Genomic DNA, 17097 nt, shown 5'->3' with positions numbered 1-17097 from the left:
TCAATTTTTTGATTTTTGATTGAACAGAGCAGAATGATCTGACTCTATAAAAGAAATAACATGCATTTGCTTTAGTTATAGCATTACAGACAAAAGGGGTTCAGTAGGTGTAAGATTTCGGTGTAGCAGGTTGTTTTATGCTTAGCAGGTCATGGCCATCTCTGCCCACTTCTGGGGAGCTGTTGTTTGATTAAGACTCTGAGCTAAGGCAGAGAACCAATATGATCAGGGGTTTGGGAATTTCACACAGGATTTCCCAGAAAAGCAGCTTCTCAGCCTTAGGTTGGCTCAAACACACCCATAATTCATATATGGCTTCCAAAAATCTTATAAAATTATGAAGTCATAGTGTTAACAGAGCTGGGAACTTCTGAGACACTGAGGCAATGTGAAGACCCCCTTCAAACCCCGAGTCTTGTGATCAGTTCAGAATAATTTCAGACATGTCACTCAGAGTAACAGGAATGAGTTTACTGAAGGGATATAGCAAAAGGGAAAGGGGACACTCTCAAACTAGAGAATTGTTCCTCTCAGAGAGGAGAAGGAAGACATGCCTCTCCTGCACTTGGGTTTCATTGGGAATCCCAGAGAAGTTTCCACTAAGTTCTGCCCAGGTCCACCTTTGGATTTTGACTGAGCGCAGGGTGACATCAGACTTTGAAGTACTGACTGTCATGGCAACTCTAGGTCATCTTGGCCCATGTCGAGTAGTTCCAATTGGATTTTGTTGTTATTTTAGAACCTGGGACTGAACTCAGTGCACTTGACCAGTGAGCCCATATCCTTAGCCCTATTTTGTATTTTATTTACAGTCAGGGTCTCACTGAGTTACTTAGGTCCTTACTAAACTGCAAAGCCTGGTTTTTAACTCATGAGCCTTCTGTCTCTGCCTGCTGAGTCCCTGGGATTATGGGTGTGCAGCATTGTGCCCAGCTTCTAATTGGATTCTTAACCACACATTCTTACATATTTTACATTTAGGAAGAACTATTGTTATCTTCCAGAGTTTCAGGATCTTAAGACAAGTGTCTCTTGGGTTCCTCCCATTAATGTTATCTTGAGTCTGCATTTTCCTCAGTTAACAGGTAATTTGCCGAGGAATGTGACATATCCTGTCCACTTAGGCCAGGCAGGGCTGCAGGTCAATTGCTTCTTGAAAAATAAAACATGTTGGGTGTCACCACAGTGTGCCCATTTTAGAGAATTATTCTCTTCACTGTGTGTTCCCATCATTTCCAAATGTCTGTTTCCTGAGAAGAATTATTTTTAAAACTCTCATTTAATACACTCAAAGTACTGAAGAAAAATGTACATTGAAGTGTCAGAAAGCTTTGGGCATCAGTTGTATAAGACACACCAGGAAAGCATATCCCCAACCCATGGAACTCTGAGGAGTTCCTTAGGCAACTGAATACAGTTTACTATTGCAATATCCATTTTCTTTATTTTTGAAAACTAATATTAAACTTCAGGAAATGTCTTGATGAATATAAGCACAAAGATTGAGGACTTATGCACATATTTCTCTAGTACAACTGTCTACGTAGCACCCAGAAAATTGTTTCCCATTAGTTCAATTAGATTCTTAATTTAGAAACAATTTTGTCATTTTGCCTAATGAATTCCTTCTCAGTTGGGTGAAAATGTTTTAGTCCCAGATTAGGAAGCTTATAATTGTGGTTCTAGCACGTCCATATTTCTTTACTAAGGGTGTGTAATTCATTCTCTTTAAGGCATATAATGTTAAAGCATAGAAATGCAAATTATTAGTCTTGTGTTTTAAATTGTAAAGTAAAAAAATGAGTGAAAGGATTTCTATTATATATTCTTAACTACTTCCATCTCTTCCTTTAAATTATTTTTATATAATAAATATTTGCAAGCTCCTAACATGAACTCAAAGCAGTAGAAGATATAAAGAGCAAAAATCATATTCAAACTCCTTTCAGTTCACTTGCAGAAACAAGGATCAGAGTTCTTCCTCTGAATTGTACAAAAGAGATGGAAGAATGCTGGAAACTACTTTCCATTAATCTCATACATTGAATGAATATATAACTCAAAATATTTCTTTACATTTGTGTCTATTATCATTCCAGATTTAGAGGATTAAACACATACATGTTTACCTCTATACCAGCTGGATTACTATGATGATATTTAAGATTTGGAATAAAGGAATGATTACACATCGTCTGTTCCCCACATTTTCTCACATTGTGTTATATATATTTTTATATGACACAATTTAAAGATATGTAAATATAAGCAACATATATGTAATAAACAGACTTATATACATATTTTCCATGCACACATAGTAGGTTTATTAAACTACGTGAACTTTTAAACATTTTCACCTTCATTATTGAAAGTACTTTCAGACACCAGGCATATGTGTATTTACATGACAACTTCCCAATAGTTGTAGGACTACAGCTTTAATCTTCCTTTTTCTTTCCACTACATTATCAGAGACAGTGGCCAAAGCAGATATCTGGCTCATTCACACCTACTGGATTCAAAGTTTTCTTGCCCAACCCTACCAAATGTTCATTTTGTTGGAGGACTCCACTGCAGACCAGCCAAACCTCTGCCCAAAGTAAACCTGTTCCCATTTAGCTGTTTCTATCTTTCTAACATCTTCATCAGGTATGATTCTCTCTTTCTTGCTCAAAATGACTCACTCACACTGTCAGAATTACCTGAAATGGATCAAAGATACCTATAAATTGGAATTCTTGCATGTCTATACCACAACAAGTATGTGAATTTCATTTTTCCTACAGAAGAATAGGGACTTTTGATGGGACTTTTGAGGATAGGGTCAATTAAATGAAGACTTTCTTTACTTAACACATAAGAAAATACCAGTCATTCTCTGAAAGAATATTGAAAAGGGACTAACATGTATCACAGGAAAGTGCTGAATATGCAGAAAAACAATGTAGCACAGACTCTGCCCCAAATACCCTTTCATTCTGCATTGAAAGTTAGATTGTGAGCAAGAAAAAGAAATTGTGTGAAAATTGTTATAACAAGGAAAGGCCGGAAGTGTTTCCTGTCTACCCCAATGGTACTGGTGTTCTCAGGAAAACTCCCTAGAGGACAGGAGTCTCCATATCACAGCTGCCTGACAGAACAGTAAAAAAATGCATGTTGCACACATATCAAGGAATACAAATTGTGCGTTTTTAATGAGTACCTATTAATTTGTACCTCTTGTATTAGTAGGCTGTCCTGATTTATAATTATAAACAGATCTAAAAGCATATTCTTTTAAAAAATCAAAGAATTAATGTATATTTAATGAATATCATATCTTCATGACATAATTTGAAAGCAAGCATTTTCTGCTACATCATTACTTGATCTGTCAAAGGATGCTTTTTGTTACTTTCCTCTTGGTAGACAGAAAATCTGATTTTATTCAAAGTTTAGAACCAAACATACTAATTCTCCATTCCACAAGCAGAGAAATGAATATTCTGCAAAGTCCAACCCTTGGCTAAATGATAAGGGATAATGACAGTGTCAATAGAAAAGTTAAGAGAACAGGTAAGAGAAGAAAAGAAAAAGGATGATTAGCAGACTAATCATGACCAATAAGAAAGGCTATTATGGTAGTGAAGTTTTGGAAACAAGATTCACATCCACATTGGTGATTGTCAGATCTATGTGAATTCTAATTGCTCCAAAGAGCTTCCTTACCATTTGCTATTAGATTCCAAGAAATTTCTGTAATTTACAGGGATCAGATATTTGGAAAATATATCAAAAATCTGAAAAATACACATTATCTTATTTATGGAATATTTTAAAATAGCTAGATGTAAGGTTTTGGAAAGTTCCCAATATGAAGAATTCATAAATGCCTGAGGTGATACAGGCATTGTCATTACATATTATATATATGTATTGTACTATCACACCAATATATATATATATATATATATATATATATATATATATATATATATATATATAATACTATCACACCAATCTCCTCAAATTACATAACTGTTATGAGAAAATCACAATTTTACAAATGGTAGTAAAGGAGAAAAAATAAAAATGCATTTTGCCATTTACTTTACAATAAAGTTGATAAATTATATAGAGACAAATAACTAAGGTGTACATAATGTTTAGAGTAGTTATTGATAAGACAAACACTGAAAGTTAATTACATACATTATATGGAAGAGTGATGTTAAAGCTTATACTTCTTTCATGTTATTACAATCATTTTATCAAAGTATACTCAACTCCACTGTCAGCCATTATGCAAATATATTTGAAAAATGAGGGCAAATGGTAAGTAAGATTATTATTTTCTAGGAGGATGAAAAACTGTATATAATAGGATTAGAGTTCTCTAAATATGTGCCTTATATATACACTTAATTGTATGAATAGGAAACAAAACAGAACAAAAACACTCATATTTATATGTGTTTGTTATCTAGGACAGAACCAGGTCCTCCTACATATTAAGCAAATGTTGAGATACTGAGCTACATCTCCAGCCTTTAAAAAAAATAATTAAATCAATTTAAATTTTGAACACTAAGGAGATTATTAGTAATTAATTTCCTTTTTCATAATATCTCAATATATATAATAATATGAACAATTCAAAGGATACTGAGGATCACTATAATATTGCTTGTCATAACCCATGAAGAAAGCTACTTTTTGTAGACCTTGCGTTTTACAGTGAACACCTAGAAACATAGAATTTTATAAAAGGGACAAGTGTAAGAGTCAGAGCCAGGATTTAATCTGTTTTTATTGTTTCAATCACTAATCCATCCATAAAATTTCAATACATCTTCAGATCAATATGATGTCTTTATCATGTTTCAAACAGGTATCTGAAAGAAGCCATGGACTTGGTTTCTATCACTAAATTGTGATTTTTATTTGAGTACTTGTACTCATAATCCATTAATATTTATTTACTAGATAATTCAAGCCTTGCATTCTCAAATGATAGATTTGTTGTTCTGGTTTATTTTTCCTTTGACATTTAATAAATCCAATCTCTAGGTTGGAGTTTGAGCTCTAAACTTGAGCTCTGCTGTCCCATCTTTTCTCTTCATTTGTTTAAATCCTATGGATTCAAGTTCTGGTCTGTGAACTAAGATCTGTGTAATGATCACTGAAGAAAATAATGTATTTCCTTTCCACATTTTGTGCACTCATTTTCCCATATACACAAAACATTTCATCTCTATGTTTTGTAGTTCATGCAATCTATTTTTAATTGATTTTCCTTTAGCTCTAAAGAGAAGGCTATATGGTTATCAGCCATTCACAATGTCCAGTCTATGAAACACCAGGACTGATCAAGTTTTTCATGACCCACAGAAGAGTCAAATACCTGTGGCCAGCTTCTTACAACCTAACCTGGTTCTAGTACTACTCTCTGGATGTGATTGTGACTTAATGGCTTGTATGGCAACTGTGAGTTTTTCTGTCATAAAATGTCTGTTATCAAAAGATTGTGAAGCCTGGTGCAATTGTGCACACCTATAATCTCAGTGGCTTGGGAAGCTGAGACAGGAAATTGAGAGTTTGAAGGCAGCTTTAGCAAAAAGTGAGGTACTAAGCAATCCAGTGAGATCTGTCTCTAAATAAAATACAAAACATAGGGCTGGGGATATGGTTCAGTGGTCAAGTGTCCCTGAGTTCAATCTCTAGTACCCACTTTTCCCCAAAAAAGCTTATGAACAGATAGGAAAGAAGACAAAGAGTAGAATTCTTTGATACATATGGTGAGTATGCATGATAGGCAGACTCTCTCATTTAATTCAACCACTCTGAATCAAAGTGTAGCAAGATTAGGCTCCATGTTGTATAAGGTTTTTGTCTTCCTGAATTATTTTTTATTTCTTGTTAAACATTAATGGGTATATGCTTCTATATAATGGTATATATACTTCTATATAGTTTCAAAACTCCTCAAATAATTTTATTTTAGTACTATCTTTTATATTGTCATAACTGAAAAAAAATGAGACCACTGAAACCTTAGCTGTTGATTTCAGAATAGCAGGAAATCTAATTATTTTTTATTGTGAATTTTCTGAAACATCCTCTGTTGATATAAATTGCAATCAAATGAACCATTTGTGTACTTTTCTAAGCATACCAGAGCCACATCTTTGTTAAAGGTGGATGAACCTAACTTATTCAGAACATTGACATAGGGGAAAGAGACTTCAGTATAAATTCAGCTCATCTTATACTAAAACAAAGACGAGTGAGGTTTTCATAGGAATAAGAAGGAAATCTGGAGAGGGACCAGTAAAAAGTGGACACAACAAAGAGGACTATTGAACTATGTGTAAATGAAAAATTGCAGAGGAAGAGGTAGAAAATTACTGAAAATGGCCTAGCAGGGGGATTTAGCAATGTGTACTTTGTTCCTTGAGAGAATTTGATTTTCATGAGCACAGAGGTATCATGGATGATGAGATCACCTCTTTGGAAATAATCAATGAATTACTGCAGATGGAAGCCAGACTAAGTCTCGTTAAATCTCTTCACACATTTTTAAAGAAAATCCTCTGTGCTACATGAGCGTTTACAGTATACATCCTCATGAAATACAAAATATTTAAGTGTGGAATTTTTCTTTGTTTCAAAAATTGTGGATGATCCTAAGTCGCATCTTACCCCAAACTATGCAACTTGGTAAACTTTTTGGTTAGCAAGACAAAAGATTATTTCCACATGAGGTCTTGAATATTCTTGAATTGCTTTTTTTTTTTTTTTTTTTACTTTGTTAATGATCCTATACAAGTTAGTCATAAGAGAAAAAATAAGAGGAGGGACTATTCCCTTTAGTTAGGAATGGGAGTTGGAGATTTGCGAGTTTGGTTCAGTCCCACCAGATTATAATGTTATATTTCCCTCCTTCTACAATAATGTCTCCCATCTTTTGCCTTACCTCTCTAGTTAAATTCTTCTAGCTACTGTAATACCTGGACTAGTTAGGATATGAAAACCAGAAATTTGTATTTTTCTTTTTATTTATTTTTCTCCCACAGTGCATAGAAAACTAAATAGAAAATTAAATAGAGAACCAACATAAATTGAAATTTGAATAAATTAAAAATTCAATAATAACAAATAGTGTGTGCAGCAATTTTCAAAGCCTGTACTGGAATCCACAACTTGCTGTTTCATATGTACAAATATCATTTTTAAATTCTGAGAGGAAAGAAATTAAATTAAGAACAGTTCTTTTGCCTAACAAGAGAAAAGTTTAATTAGTTGGATGGAAGAGAGACATAATTTTCAATTTTGTTACATACAAAAGATTTTTACAGCACTATTTTTGTTCAAAAATAAGAATAATTGTTATTGAAGCTAATTATTATAATAATGTCCAGAAAAGTAGATAAGTACTAGCTTCTTTTATTAAACTTTGAATGTACCATCATGTCAGGAGCTGCCACATTGGAATGGAGTGCCCCTTAACCTTGAATGATGAGAATATGGAGACGTGGCAAGCCAGCCATGGGCTGTGTGTGAATGAACTATGAGCATTGAGCGCACAGGGTGGACTGAACCAATGTTGCCCCTCTGTTTGAGCAGGCAACATCAGCCTCTTTTTGCTCACTCTGCCTGTGATCCCCACACAGCACATGAGATGGGCGTGGCCTTTCTAGATGTCAGTGAACCTGCTGACAGCAAGACATCATGAAACTAGACTCAACCCTCTGAAACCTGACCACTTGCCTCATTTGAATAGCTTCTCCCCAATAAAAGCATTCAGCATGTGCTCCTCACTGGCTTTCTTGCCTGCCTTGCCCCTCTTGTGGGAGCTGCAGTTGAGAAGTGGTCACTGAACCCAAAGAAAAGGTACTTTCTGTGTCTATGTCTTTATTTATTCCCCAAAGTTCCTTGGAGTGACCTGACTGGTTTAGTTGTGTGATGCAACACCATCATATCAATAAAAAGCAAAATCCAAATAAATGATAAAGTACAAAAAAATCAATAAAATAAAAAAGTCAACAAAATCAATAAATTGATCAATAAATATTTGAAAAAGTGTTCACCATCTCTAGCAGTTAGAAGAATGTAAATCAAAACTATTCTACGATTTCATTTCACTCCAGTCAGAATGGCAATTATCCAGAATACAAGCAACAATAAGTGTATAAATGTTGGGAGGATGTAGGAAAAAGTTTCACTCATTCATTGCTGGTGGGATTGCAAATTAAAGAACCACTCTGGAAAGCACTTGAAATGGAACCACCATTTAACACAGCTATCCCACTCCTCAATTTATACCCACAGGACTTAAAATCAGCATACTTTAGTGATGCAGTCACATCAATGTTTATAGCAGCTCAATTCACAGTAACTATACTGTGGAAGCAACCTTAATACCCCCCAGTAGATGAATGTAGAAAGAAACTGTTGTATATATACATAGTGCAATATTACTGAGCCTTAAAGAATGAAATTATGACATTTTTGATAAATGGATGGAGCTGGAGAATATCATGCTAAGCAAAGTAAGCCAATACCAAAAAAACAAAGGCCAAATGTCTTGTTTGATAAGTGGAATCTGATCCATATGGGGGCGGGGAGCAAGTGAAGAATGTATGAATCTTGGATTGAGTGGAGTTGAGTGAGGGGAGAAAGGAGGGTGTGGGGGTAGAAAAGATGGTGGAAAGAGAGATCTATTTTTATCCTATGTACATGTATGATTGCATGAATGTTGTGACTATGCATCATGTACAACCAGAGAAATGAAAAGTTGTATTTCAGTTGTGTCAAAAAGATTAATAATTAATTTAAAAATAAAAAGGGGAAAAGCAATGCATTATATTAATATATTATTATATTACATTAATGTATTTTTTAAAAATGGAAAATTTTGTGTATATATTATTACAAGGCAAATGAGGCTCTATAAGTTCTACATATATCAAAGTATTTTTTATTTCATAATGAAGAAATTCTGCAAAATCTCTAATGACTTTGTCAAAATCAGTCTTTTCAATTCTTAAATTATAAAGCCAGATACATAAGTCCTTTGCTACTCACATGCAGTCATCAAAATTTTTTCACTTGTTTTAAGTTCAAAGTTTTTTCACATAGAGCAATATTCACACATTAGGGAAATATGCAAACATGAAGTCAGACTTAACAGAGTCATATAAATCCCTTTTTATATTAAATGCCCCAAATTTAAGTGTTATCCATGTGTTTGTTTCTTCAATATTGAATGTGGTAGATTCCAAACCTCTCCTTTAATATAGGAAAGTAAGAAAGTGAAACTCGTAAAACTGTTGAAATCCTGAATCATGATGACAAGGGTCATGTTTGTGGCTGAATTTGAGATCAATATAGATTTTACAAGCTGGGTAAAAAATTAACCAGAAATTATAAGTCAGAGAAGGTGAGATTTGGAAACATCTAATCAATTATAATGAGTACATGCATGATGTAAGAGTTAACCTAGAAAAAAATCAAAATAGATAAGAACATATTTAATAAGTTCATAAGTACTTCAATGATGTATAAGATAGATAGTCAGGGCAAAGAAATCCGGGAATGCAATGGGCACTAACATAAGGTGTTTAAAAAAAAGAAAAAAAATCCCACACTTTCAATCAGTTAACTGGCAATTTTTAAAGTACACATGTGATTCCTGTTGGGGGCTCTAATAGGTAAGTTTAATGCCAAAATCCAGAAAACTCACTAATGCTCTCCACTGCTGATCTTACTTTTCTTTTGTTCATCCATTCTGTTCCATTTTATTTCATATGTTCAATTTTGTTTCAAGTATATGAATGTGTATTCTGTTTTAGAGAACAACCCTTCAGAATAGTTGATTGCTTTTGCTGTAGCCTACAGAGATCTTCAGTTCCAAAATTTTGTGCTTATTTTTTAAGCAGAAAGTCACTGCACTCTATAGAATAAAAATTTATTCCCTACAGTTAAGGCCTATGTTTCATTTGGATTCCAAGAACACACTAATCATTGGTGAATATCTTTCTCAGACACATATCTGGATGGGATTGCTGTTGTGCACAGCTCCTTCTTTAGGATGTGTTTATATTGGGAGTAAAAATAGTGGGAAAGTGTTGAGTCCTATATGAACACTTCAGTCTGATGCAATAAATGGAACTCCAAATGTATGTATTTGACAGTAGATGGGGTACATTCCCTTTTTCTCCCAGTGATTTTTTAGTTTTATTTCACTATAGTCAGATTTATCTCATTTTAAAAACTTAAATTTGCTGAGATTTCATTTATGACCATGCCTGAGATCTCCTTTATGGTTCATTTGCACTTGAAAAATAATATATGTATTCTCACAATGTTCTCTTCAACTTTGGAAGACAAATTATGTTGCTTGACTTTAATATGCATCCAAGTGCTCTTCTACATTTTTCTTCTAAAGGACATGGCAAAATTACCATCTCACTTCATTTCTCAGTGGCAATGCACATGGAATTAGAAATACTATCACCTCAGTCAACTTCCTATACCTTTGAGCTGTCTGGGAACGTCTTGGTTCCACTAAGTAGTTTTTTTTTTTTTTTCACTGTGGGACATAACAAAATTTACATGGATGATTTCATTCTCATTTTTAAAAATTGACAGTAGATATAAGGTAAGTCTGACTTACAGGTTGTGATAACATAAAACCTGTACTCTAACAGGACATAGTCAATTTTCATTCTCTCCCAGTGACAAGCATATTTCTTTCAGAAGGAGACACAGTGCCATGTAGCTACCTGTGATGTTAAATGTGTTTGGAGAGGAGTGTTTATAAAATTCCAGTTATTCTATATGGCCATACTCTAGTGAATATTCCTCCTCTTCTTATTCCTTCTTTTTTCTCAGGAGACTCTTGCTGCATCTTTCCATAAACCCAATACAAAAACATTAAATAATTTGCATGACTTAAAGTAAGATAATGGCCATTTCATTTTGAACCTAGACATATTCTGTCTTACCATATTCAGTAACAATGGAAATAAGAAGAAAAAAAGAAAGGAAGGAAGGAAGGAAGGAAGAAAGAAAGATAGAAAGAAAGAAAGAAAGAAAGAAAGAAAGAAAGATTCTAAAATATTTTATGAAAACTTGGCAAATAAAATCAAAGAGATTCTCAAGGCCTTCCTGAATACTTCACACCATTTAAAAATCAAAGTTATCCAGGTTTAGTAAAACCTATTAATCTTTATGGCCAAGAAGACCAGTATCTAATACAAAAAAAAAAAAAAAAAATTCTCCGGCCTCAGGCATGATTTGTTTTTAAAATAAAACATCAATGTTAGGGAAAGTATAGGAATAGTTGGTGGTTTCAGGCATTCAGTAAATCTTAGTTTTGGGAAGGCTAACAGAATACTGAACCGTTAAAAGTAGCTGTCAAAGAGTGTTCTGCTACCAGCTCTGCCACCACAAGATCTATGAGCATGAAAAATCTACACACGAGAGAGAAAATTCAAAGACTAACCACTGTAGTAGGAGTAAGATTTCATTAAAATAGTTCATCTTAAAATGAAAACGAATTATAATCCACAGAAGGAGATCTAATATCCAGAATTTCTATATTCTATTATCTAAAAAGTTTTGGGGTGGGAATTTAGTCTAATAGTACAGTACTTGCCCAGCATGTGTGAGGCCTTTGTTTTGATCTGTAGCATTGCAAAAAAGTTTTTAACAGAAATTGAAAAGACATGCCAATAATCAGGAAAGTGTGATCTTTACATCTGAAACAAACAGGCAGTGGAATCTGCTAATAGAGGGATGAGTTGTATTTAACAGGCAAAACCTTCAAGATAGCCTGCTGTGGTCCCATCTCTCAGCCATGGCTGCTAATTCAGAGGGGTAAAACAAACAAACAAACAAACAAACAAACAACAACAACAACAAAAGGAGGAGGGACAAAGGGGGATTGAGAAAAGACAGACACACAAGGAGAAAAAGGTGAGGCTAAATGGAATATCACCCTTTGAAAGAGGATGAGTGGCCCAGAATTAGTACAGCACATTTATTATATAGGTTTCTTCAAAAGATTATTTTTTGTAAAGTTTCAGCAAAGCAAGTAATATGAAGAATGCAGGACTGGTGAGATATTAGGGTCATCTTGTTATGCTCAGAATTCTTTATCCCTGTGAGCTGGTGCCTGAACTCAAGGTCCCTATTAATACAGCTCAGTGCCTTTGTATATAGCCTCTTTGCACTAGTGTCAGCATAACAACTGGGCCATCTTGACCTGTTCATTTCTACAGGTAGTTCCAGGTGAAAATACAGCCATAAGCCATCGGAAACCATGGTTCAAGTCACTGCTCTTCACAATAGCCACTATAAATATGTTCAGAGACCTAAAGAAAACAATGTTGAAGAATAAAAGAAGTTGTAATAAGAATCTAATACTGAAGACACAAATAGTGATAGTAATTATATTCTTTAAAAAGAATCAAAAGAAAATATTGGAATTGAAAATTACTGTATTGAAATTACAAAGTTCATCATAGGGGACCCAAATGTAGATCTGAAACAGCAGCTGATAAGTCAGTCAACATGACAGGTTAGTAAACAGTAATTATATGACCCAAAGAACAGAGAGATTTAAAAATGAAGAAAAATGAGTGAGCCCTACAGAATTATGGAACACATTTAAGCACACCAACGTGTGTGAAGTGGGGGTACAAGAAGAAAAGAGAATGATCAGAAAAAAAAACCTTTAATAATACCTGAAAACTTTTAATATATGATGAAAGACATTGATTTATAAAATCCAGAAGTTCAATGAATTCCAAGTAAGGTACACACAGAGGTCCAATCACAGACACATCAAAGTAAAAGGTAATGACTAAAGAAAGAAAATTTTGAAGGAGCAAGAGAAAAACAATTCATGACACTCGAGGCACTCCACAAATAGTAACTATTTACTTCTTATCATAAACTGTGAGACCGACATGGGGCTAATATGTCATATTCAAAACAATGATAAAATTCTGTTGAAGATAAATCCTATGTACCATTATGATGTGGTTAGTTAGTCGCTTGGCTACCTCAGTCTCGGTGGGTAGAGACATGGAATCAACACACAGACTCCGGGAGCTGGTGAGAGAACTGGCTGGAGACCCACCTCAAGTCGTCGTCTAGTAGCTCAGTTTATTTTTGGAATGCATACAATTGTTATAGTGTTCGAGTGGGGCAGGCCATCAAGATAGTATCCATAAGCCAATCATCTTACGCCTAATGTAACCACACTACAAGGATGCTCTAAATATTGCTATCATCAGGAAGGGTCTTTGTCCCTAGGGGAGGGGGTTTCTAAGTTAGGAGTTCCATGCCTGAAGCTCCTGTCTATCAGTTTCCTGGCCTGGCAGCTTGGCAATGCTAACCACAAATGCTAAGGATGTGGCTTAACTAATGGCTGGCTAGAGCAGAGCATCCCATCCTGCAGGGGTTCCTATCAGGTCTGAATGAATGTAGATTCTTCAAGCATTCTGAGCTGCTCATAGCTGCTAGCTGCTAGCTGCTAGCTGTAAACTGAAAGTTATCCCAACACCATTAAACTATTTTTTTTCCAAAATAAGAAAGAAATAAAAGACATTTTCAAACAAACAAAACCAGATAATTTGTTTCTAGGAAATCTGCCTTACAAAAAATACTAAATAAATTCTTCAGCTTCAATGTGAGTAAACCCAGGCTTCAATTCTTTTTTATTTTACCTTTTTTTTTTTTCTTTTTCTCTTTGGTTCTAGGGATTGGTCTCTGAGATGCTTTATTACTAAGCTACATAATCACCTCTTTATATTTTTTTTTGTTTTCAGACCATTATGTTGCTGAAAGTCTCACTAAGTTGCCCAGGCTGGTGCCAAACTTGTAATCCTCTTGCTTATGCCTCCTGAGTTAATAGAATTACAGGCATTCACCACTGTAGCTGACCCAAACTCCAATTCTAATCCACATGATAAAGAACAATAAATATAATTTGCAATTATAAGATAGAGTAAAAATGTATATTTCTTCTAATTCTCTTAACAAATCAAAAGGAAGTAATATGAAGCATATATTTTATACATATGACATATATGAACTTAATGAAAATATGGTTAAATCTTTTTTTATTTCTAATTTGGTCGTTGAAATGACACTAAAAGCAAAACTGACCAAATAAAATTGATAAGTTGGACTTCATTAAATTAAAAGTTTTGTTCATAAAAAGATATCAACAAGAAAACAAGAAGACAAATCACAAGATTGCACGATATATTTGCAAATCATATATTGAATAATATTGAGCTTATAAATACCTGAAGAAACATTTTTAAAAATCCCTTAAAACTCAAACATAAGAAAACAACACAATCAAAATGTTTTGAACTATTACTCCAACTCTGGGAGTGGTATAAAAGAGCTTGTGTGGCAAGGTCATTTATAAGGAAGCACTGAATGAACTTGTCCTGACAGGCCATAAGGTGCTTTTCTTAGACTTTCATCTTCTATTTTCTTTGCTCTCAACAAACTATCTACTATTCAAATTTTTCCTGTATCTCATGCTAGGTGAAAACTGAAGATATTTTTTCAGAAAATGCATGAAAATGTAAATAAATTGTCCAAATATATATATATATAGTGTCTTAATAAGCATGTTTTCTAGAATAGAAGAAATAAAGTTAAGGAAGATGCTAGAAAATACAAAGAACTCAAATGTTCATGTTCACAGAACTAGAAAAAATATCTAAAATTCGTATGAAAGTATAAAAGATCCTGAATAGCCCAAGAAATCCTGAGCAAAAATAGCAAGACAGGGGGCATTGTAATACCCAATTTCAAAATGATACTACAAAAAATAGTAATAAAAGCAGCATGTTACTGACATGAAAATAGACACCTGAACCAATGGAGTAGAACAGAAACCAAGAAATAAACCCATGAGGCTATGTTATCTAATTTCTGTCAAAATTGACAAAAACTTACATGGGAGAAAAGATAGCTTCTTTAATAAATTTTACTGGGAAAGTCATATATCCATACATAGAAGACTGAAACTTGATCCCTCTATCTCATCTTATTAAAAAATCAACTCAAAATGAGGAATGACCCAGGCATGAGATCATTTATGAAATGAATGATTCACGATTTCATGAATCTTGAATCATGAATCTTCTTTTTTTTTGTGTGTGTGTAGAATGGGGTTTTAATTTTCTTTATATATTTGTATATTTTCCAGATTATGCAATAAGCACTTATATGCTTTTTTTTTATTATTGGTTGTTCAAAACCTTACAAAACTCTTGACATATCATATTTCATACATTAGCATACATTAGCTTCAAGTGAGTTATGAACTCCCATTTTTACCCCAAATACAGATTGCAGAATCACATCGGTTACACATCCACATTTTTACATAATGCCATACTAGTAACTGTTGTATTCTGCTACCTTTCCTATCCTCTACTATCCCCCCTCCCCTCCCCTCCCATCTTCTCTCTCTACCCCATCTACTGTAATTCATTTTTCACCTTGTTTATTTTCCCATTCCGCTCACAACCTCTTATATGTAATTTAGTATAACAATGAGGGTCTCCCTCCATTTCCATGCAATTCCCCTTTTCTCTCCCTTTCCCTCCCCCCTCTTGTCCCTGTTTAATGGTCATCTTCTTCTCATGCTTTTCCTCCCTATTCTGTTCTTAGTTGCTCTCCTTATATCAAAGATGACATTTGGCATTTGTTTTTTTAGGGATTGGCTAGCTTCACTAAGCATAATCTGCTGTATTGCCATCCATTTCCCTGCAAATTCCATGATTTTGTATTTTTTAGTGCTGTGTAATACTCCATGGTGTATAGATGCCACATTTTTTTTTTTCAAAGGGTGATGCAAAAATAGTTTATTATGATATAGTTTATGTAAAGTTAGGTAGTATTTACAAAATAAAAATGCTCAGCTACATCCATGGCAATCTAGCATGTCACATAAGGGAATAAATATTTTGACAAAGTAACACTTCCAATTAATTAAACATTTGATCACAAACTTTGTTAAGAAAAGTGAGTCTGACGCTAACCACCAAGTCTTGAATCGTGTGGGGAAGAGAGACAGACTCAGCTCTGTGCAGGACCAGCTCTGGTGGGGAGCAGCCACCTGGGTGCCCAGCCCAGGCCAAGCTGGCCCTGATGGATCTGGCTCATATGCCACATTTTTTTTAATCCATTCATCCATTGAAGGACATCTTGGTTGGTTCCACAGTCTAGCTATTGTGAATTGTGCTGCTATGAACATCCATGTGGCAGCATCCCTGTAGTACGCTCTTTTAAGGACTTCAGGGAATAGTTCGAGAAGGGCAATAGCTGGATCAAATGGTGGTTCCATTCCCAGCTTTCCCAGGAATCTCCATACTGCTTTCCAAATTGGCTGAACCAATTTGCAGTCCCACCAGCAACGTAGAAGAGTACCCTTTTCCCCACATTCTCGCCAGCACTTGTTGATGTTTGACTTCATAATGGCTGCCAATCTTACTGGAGTGAGATGGTATCTTAGGGTGGTTTTGATTTGCATTTCGCTGACTGCTAGGGATGGTGAGCATTTTTTCATGTACTTGTTGATTGATTGTATGTCCTCCTCTGAGAAGTTTCTGTTCAGGTCCTTGGCCCATTTGTTGATTGGGTTATTTATTATCTTATTGTCTAATTTTTTGAGTTCTTTGTATATTCTGGATATTAGGGCTCTATCTGAAGTGTGAGGAGTAAATATTTGTTCCCATGATGTAGGCTCCCTATTTACCTCTCTTATTGTTTCTCTTGCTGTGAAAAAACTTTTTAGTTTAAGTAAGTCCCATTTGTTGATTCTTGCTATTAACTCTTGTGCTATGGGTGTCCTATTAAGGAATTTGGAGCCCGACCCCACTATATGTAGATCGGAGACAACTTTTTCTTTTATCAGACGCAGAGTCTCTGATTTGATATCAAGGTCCTTGATCCATTTTGAGTTAACTTTTGTGCATGCTGAGAGGAGGGGGTTCGGTTTCATTTTGTTGCATATGGATTTCCAGTTTTCCAAACACCATTTGTTGAAGATGCTATCCTTCCTCCATTGCATGC

This window comes from Callospermophilus lateralis, chromosome 8 (assembly GCF_048772815.1).
Source record: "Callospermophilus lateralis isolate mCalLat2 chromosome 8, mCalLat2.hap1, whole genome shotgun sequence".
NCBI lineage: Eukaryota > Metazoa > Chordata > Mammalia > Rodentia > Sciuridae > Callospermophilus > Callospermophilus lateralis.
Note: the sequence above shows the minus strand (reverse complement) of the source record.